The 7,307-nt window shown below is 39.7% G+C and overlaps 1 protein-coding gene and 1 long non-coding RNA gene across 2 annotated transcripts in view; both read right to left on the bottom strand.

Moving 5' to 3' along the window:
- Positions 1-2,569, bottom strand: part of LOC111520968 — a 22,710-nt gene extending 20,141 nt beyond the window's left edge. Inside the window, exon 1 of the long non-coding RNA XR_002724817.1 lies at positions 2,513-2,569. This is a non-coding gene — a long non-coding RNA (uncharacterized LOC111520968). The remainder of the gene's footprint in view (positions 1-2,512) is intronic.
- KCNB2 (potassium voltage-gated channel subfamily B member 2) overlaps positions 1-7,307 on the bottom strand; it is a 409,561-nt gene that overhangs the window by 203,420 nt on the left and 198,834 nt on the right. The window lies entirely within an intron of this gene.

The following is a 7,307-nucleotide window of genomic DNA, read 5'->3' as shown; positions in this document are numbered from 1 at the left end:
AGGGTCAAATGGTATTTCTAGTTCTAGATCCTTGAGGAATCACCACACTGTCTTCTACAATGGTTGAACTAGTTTACAGTCCCACCAACAGGGTAAAAGTGTTCCTATTTCTCCACATCCTCTCCAGCACCTGTTGTTTCCTGATTTGTTAATGATTGCCATTCTAACTAGCATGAGATGGTATCTCATTGTGGTTTTGATTTGCATTTCTCTGATGGTGAGTGATGATGAGCATTTTTCATGTGTCTGTTGGCTATATGAATGTCTTCTTTTGAGAAGTGTCTGTTCATATCCTTTGCCCACTTTTTGATGGGGTTGTTTTTTTCTTGTAAATTTGTTTGAGTTCTTTGTAGGTTCTGGATATTAGCCCTTTGTCAGATGGGTAGATTGCAAAAGGGGCGCCCAAGATGGCTGAATAGGAACAGCTCCAGCCTCCGGCTCCCAGCATGAGTGACACAGAAGATGGGTGATTTCTACATTTTCAACTGAGATACCAGGTTCATCTCACTGGGGCGTGTCAGACATTCAGTGCTGGTCAGCAGGTGCAGCCCAACCAGCGAGAGCTGAAGCAGGGCGAGGCATCACCTCACCTGGGAAGCACAAGGGGGAAGGGAATTCCTTTTCCTAGCCAAGAGAAACTGAGACACACAACACCTGGAAAGTCGGGTAACTCCCACCCTAATACTGTACTTTACCAAGGGTCTTAGCAAACGGCATACCAGGAGATTATATCCCACACCTGGCCCAGAGGGTTCCATGCCCATGGAGCCTCCCTCATTGCTAGCACAGCAGTCTGAGATCTAACTGCAAGGCGGCAGTGAGGCTGGGGGAGGGGCACCCACCATTGTTGAGGCTTAAGTAAGTAAACAAAGACCCCCGGGGAAGCTCGAATTGGGTGGAGCCCACAGCAGCTCAAGGAGGCCTGCCTGTCTCTGTAGACTCCACCCCTGGGAACAGGGCATAGCTAAACAAAAAGCAGCAGAAACCTCTGCAGATGTAAATGTCCCTGTCTGACAGCTTTGAAGAGAATAGTGGATCTCCCAGCATGGAGGTTGAGATCTGAGAATGGACAGACTGCCTGCTCAAGTGGGTCCCTGATCTCTGAATAGCCGAACTGGGAGACATCCCTCACTAGGTGCAGACCGACATCCCACACCTCACATGACAGGGTACACCCCTGAGACGAAGCTTCCAGAGCAAGAATCAGACAGGTACACTCGCTGTTCAGCAATATTCTATCTTCTGCAGCCTCTGCTGCTGATACCCAGGCAAACAGGGTCTGGAGTGCACCTCAAGCAAAATCCAACAGACCTGCAGCTGAGGGCTTGTATTTTAAAAAGACAATGTAAGTGAAAAGTAAATGAAGGGATATCATTTTGCTAAATTTTTATTTGAAAACTGAACACGCTATGAGAACACATAGATTAAAGGTGATAAATGAAGTTACAACTCTTAGTATAACATCTGCCCAGACTAAATAACAATAACCTTCACATTTGGATGACCTTTCCTCCTTCTGTTCTGCTTTCTTCCATACCTTCTCTCTATTTTCCCCTCCTTACTCCCTTTCTCTTACATGTTAATTTATCTTTTCATGCATTTATCTGTTCTGTTATGTTTTTAGCATCTTCAGCACATCAGGCAGAGTGGTAGGTGCTGGAGATGCAAAGATAAAATTACTACTCTCAAAGTGCTTACATTTTAGTTGGGGAGAGAGGTGAGTCACAGGTAAGCAATAGTGCAGGAGGATACATGTTATGATAGGGACATCTCATGGAGCACCATCATAGCACCAGGGCTGAGTAGGCAGCCTAGTCTTAGAGAGGTACAAGATGCTCTTACACATCTTATTTTTAATATGCCTTATACTTAATATTAATCTCAAGCATGGTTGAAAAACAGTTAATAGATGGAAGTCATGCTTATGTAACTTACTCCTTTCCCCAAGTCCACAGGATCATCAGCAATGGCTGAAACATCTCAGTTGCTGTAAATATGGGCTGGCTAGGTGCTTCTAAGAACTTTCTTAGCTAATCAATTCTTGCAGTCAAAAGTCCTTTGAAAAACAAATCTGGCTGTCAACTAAATATCTTAATTCCATTAGTCGCATTTTCTTGCAATGTCTAAACATTCAAAGGATAGAAAGTGACCAGCACAATGTTGCCAGATGTTTCCTAGAAGCCTGTGGGCTGCCTCTCAGCAGCAGAGTCAGGGCGGAGTGAAAACCCACTACACTACTGCAGCTTGTCACATAAACAGACTCTGAACAGTCACATTCACTTCTAAAGTCAGTGTTTGAGTTGACAGACCGATAAACTGTAGTGCTCACAGGTTCTAGCTAAGGAGTAGCACCTTCCAACTAAAGGCCTGCAGCTAGACACATAATAAGCTGCCTCTGAATAGACAACTGTACAGACAAGTAAGAAAGCTACTACGGCAGACAGCTCAACTCCCAAGGCCAACAGAATAAAAGAAAACATTTTCTGTGGGAAATAAACAAAACACCCTGTACCAGATAGAATCCACTTGGCTGCAGTGACTTCCAACAGAGGCTTCCTCTTGGCATCTGAAGGAGGAGATTCAGCAGGCAACCCACATCTAACTGTGTAGAAACCTTTTCTATTCTGCAAAGATGAATTAGCTAAAGTCATGGGTTCTACCAGATGCCACATATGACTTCAGCAGAGACAGTCTTTAGGCTGCTGGTTCCTAGGAAACCAAAGTGGCCCCAGACTCACAAGACTGAAATTGGCAAAGATCTAGCTTACCAGGCATGACATCAAAGGATCAGAATTTCTAAAATCAATTCTGTTCAAACATAGAACACTTTCCATTAGAAGTTCTGTGACATATATTGATTTATGATCTGTTTTTCTCTCCTCTTCATTTCTCATTGTTGTCCTGAGAGGAGTGGCCTTAGCATTCCACATTGCCTGAGAGGCAACGGAAGCTGAGAAAGGTCAAATGATGTGTTCATGCTCACATTGAACACTGCCTCTCGCTTGTGACTAAGCGCCACACTGCATCACAATATTTGTCCTTGAGCAAGTGGCCTTGCCCAAAGCAGCTTCTAAACTCGTACCTTTGATATGAAGCTGCTGTCTTCTTGTCTGTGAAATATTTTTAAAAGCACAGTAACACTTGGTTAATGGGCAAACTCTCTTGGCAGATACTTTCATGTTTAACATACAATGATAATTGATGTTCAAAATGAGGATTGCCAGATTCTGAAATGCCTTCTGAATCATTAAAAGAAATTAATTATGTCCAAAAACAATTGGTTTTGTCTTCAGTGTATTTAATCATATGTTAATTCTTAAGTGAACTATTCATCATTGATATATATGATGACTTTCTTGCAAAGAAATATGTGAGTAGCCAAAACATTTCATCCTCTGAAAGTATAGGATAATATGTGTATGATGCAAGATGTTTTCCTCTTACTCCCTTCATCTTCCCCACTCACTCACCCTTCCATCCAATCCACTCTTATAGCCCAGTTCTCTAAAGTGTGAGCTTCTGACCACTGCACCAGCATCATTAAGGATCCACATCTCACATCCAGCAATCATTTCCTAGCCCTTAGTGAGATGACACACAACAGAAGGGAAGGAATAGGAAGAAGGGTTAACCATGGCTTCCTGGTCAGGAAAGCTAAACCCTTGCATCACTGTTTTTGTAGAAGAGAACATCTTCTTCTGGTATGAAGTTTTCTATTTTTTTTTTTTTATAGTCTAAGGTGGTTTGTTTTAATGAGAGTTATCTGAACAATTTCTTAAAAATATGATTATAAGAAATTGTCCAAGTTGGCTGATCTTCAGAAGTTCAACATTAGGCTCAATTATACGTTATGATTCTGATGTTTTAAAAAATTATATGCTATATTCTTTCTCTCTACACATACTATATTTTACTTAGATGATTTAACTCTGCCATTTTGTCTTTGGAGGTTCAGTATTCAAAGGAAAAGTATCTAAGAAAGAGCTGATTGCTTTTTTCCCTTCACATTTCACTGTTTATTGAAAAGGGAAAATGACAAAAAAAAAATGACATTGACTGTGAGGAACCAGGACAAATGAATTAGTTTATGAGTTATTGCCTTATTAGGAACTCAGTAGGACTTCGCTAGATTCACAAAAAAGGCAAATCACAACAGGCATAATGAATCAATCATTAAGATAAGCATTATACACTTTGTTTTTCCTAATATGATTTTAGTATTCAATTGACATTTAATTTGAAATTAATGCAAATTAATCTAGATTTCATCAAAGGCTATTTTAGATATCCAGGTTAAAATTTATTGAAATATATTTGGAATGGCGGTTCACTGCTTGCAGATAAGAAAAGTCATGAGGGCAGATGTGTCAAAAGCAAAACTGTAAATGTACTTAAGGCTCTAGTTGGCCCTTAACAAGCTCAACTCCTCCCCAACTATCTAGGCGACTCTGAAAGTTTTGCTACTAATGTATAGCACACGTTCTCCCCTCAGGAGCAGACAGAATTGGGGGCTTCCTATGTGGGATAATGTCTAGGAGCATCAAGAAGGAACTTTACATTAAACAACACCAAAAACAATAGCACCACAGAATTATCAGGAAAATTTATCTCCCCATGTTTATCAAAGAACTGAAATGACCAGATTAAAAGTTTATTCTCTGCCCCTCATTAAGACCGTTTTTGTTTTGTTTTGTTTTGTTTTTTTTTTTTGAGACGGAATTTTGCCCTTGCTGCCCAGGCTGGAGTGCAAGGGCGCATGATCTTGGCTCACCACAAGCCCCGTCTCCCAGGTTCAAGCAATTCTCCCGTCTCAGTTTCCCAAGTAGCTGGGATTACGGGCATGCGCCACTACACCCAACTAATTTTGTATTTTTAGTACAGACGGTGTTTCTCCATGTTATGCTGGTCTCGAACTCCTGACCTCAGATGATCCACCTGCCTTGGCTTCCCAAAATTCTGGGATTACAGGCATGAGCCACCACGCCCAGCAAGACCCAAATGTTCTTAGGAGATGGAGTCGTTGAACGTTGTCAGCTATCTTCGTACTTCATGAAAATGGATTTGTCTTCCTCAAACATTTGTTAAGAGGAAAGGATGTTCTGGAATATACTGATATCAAGTGAAACTTCACATGTGACAATTTACTGCAGATTTCTCTTTCTGAGTACCCATTCATGGTCAGGAAATTGGCCTCCCTGTTAGTTTGCATTTAAGAGTCAGTTTTTAACCTACAGGGTCCTCTATATCAAAATGCTGGAGCAGAAGCCCAAAGTAATATTCGCAAATTAAAAAAATAGGAAATGGACCACTGGAATAGTATTGGTGTGCATTCCTAGCAGTACACTATGCAAACTCAATGGACACTAGGTCTGAAGGTCAACTGAGATTTCCTCAGTACTTCCTATGTGCCATGTGCCTTACACCATCTTCACCACAACTCTATGCAGTAGGAACTCCTCATTGTGCAGATGACAAGCTGACACCCAGAGCTGGTGCACAACTAAATACTGAGCCCGAGTTACAAAGAGTTTCTTTGATCACTTTAATTGCCAGGACACAGGTTTGTCTCTCAGCTTTTGTTAACTGTGAAAGACATCATGGTCTTCACATGCATCCTAATCTAAACCCGGTCTTTAACGTTGTACTCTTGTTTATGGTTTCCTAACACTAAAGTTTTATTTATTTACTTTATTGCAAGATAAACTATTTAACTTAAATTCACCTCAAATTCTTTGAAGAATAATGTTAGTTATAAACAAATGGTTTATTGCTCTTTTTGCAATGCCCTGTGTTGCTTTCTCTGGCAAAGACCTCATGATTCTTCCAGGCCCAGCCTAAATGTTACTCCTTTTCAGTAACTTCTCTTGTATTACTTTCCCTCCCCTCTCCCTCTGCCTTAAAGGTAAAAAATTAATTATTAATTTAGGTGCAGCTAATTTTCCCATGTTTCTATTAATACCTCTATTATAGTATGTATCACATTATATATTATATCACAGATCTCTATCTACATCTGCTGGTGTCACAGACCATGGCTACCTTGAGGGCTACTGTCTCATTTTATATTTTAGAAGAGTATGGTGCTTGAAATATGTACATGTAGGTGTTTATTGGTTTGTCTGATCTAGTCTTCGTCTTTAGTCCTGAATGATTATTCGTTAATCTAGCTCTTATAGATGAATGTATAGATCAAAGAAACAAGACCAGAAAGCAGGATTAACAGGAACAGGATGGAATCCTGTATGACATTTCTTGAGCAGCTTCTCTGTGAAGAATAACTGAGTGCCATACCTAATCAGGCTAAATGAAAGCATTAGTAATACAGATATTTGACCTGAATATTTAGTCAACAATACATGGGGTTAATGTTTATTTCCATTCTCTTAAGTTAAAAACTGAGCAGAAATGTCAACAGAACAGAGTCAAACTGAGAACAGGGACATATTTGGGAGCCCTGAAATTACAAGGAGAGTTGGCCTTCATTCTTCTGCAAGATTTCACAACTGCAACATGGTTCAGGTAACAAGACAATTACAAGTTACCCAATAAGGAGACTGTATTCTGTTTTCTGCAGTTTTGAACTGGTTTTTATGCTTTCCAAATTAGTTTCATTTTCCTTGCATTTTTGGATACATAATCCTGGTAGTCAAATAAAGTCTGTAAATGGAAAAATGTACCGTATTGCTAAGATTATTATTTATGTGCACTCCATAAAACTATGCTTTAAAATAGCTAAAGAATCTATAATCAGTTCCTAGAAATACTAGCAAGTATATTTCCTTCTTATATGAAGGATCTTCAATGTTACGTTCTGTGTTTTTCAATCATTTTATATGATCTCTTGTCTAATCTTCCTTGTGACTTATTCTGCTATGAATTTGTGTGCCATCAGCCATTTCACAAGAAGTCCATGTAATTCTCCTGGCTAATGGTTACTTCACATATTTTGTGGCAATATAAAAGAACCACAGCCTTTCCAATTACATATAGACTGCCAATACTTCAAACAAGATGCCAAGGTATAAAGACTTTATCTACGTTGAGGGCTGAAGGTCACCTAGCAAATGCATAGAGTGGTAGCTCCACTTGGTTTTTGAATGGAAGCTATAAAAATGCTTTCATTTTATAACAGTGCAGTAAAGTTATACATATGTGCTACTATAATGAGCTGTACGACAAAAAAGAACAAAGAAAAGAGGAGCAAAAGTCTTGGTTAATGAGCCTACTGAAATAGAGAATGGAAGATGAGACTCTTATCCCTATTTCTGAGTTTTCAGTTTTATTGCTAAAATATTTGACAGCTAAAC

Source organism: Piliocolobus tephrosceles, chromosome 7 (genome assembly GCF_002776525.5).
Source record: "Piliocolobus tephrosceles isolate RC106 chromosome 7, ASM277652v3, whole genome shotgun sequence".
NCBI lineage: Eukaryota > Metazoa > Chordata > Mammalia > Primates > Cercopithecidae > Piliocolobus > Piliocolobus tephrosceles.
This window is presented reverse-complemented; position numbering and strand designations above follow the sequence as displayed.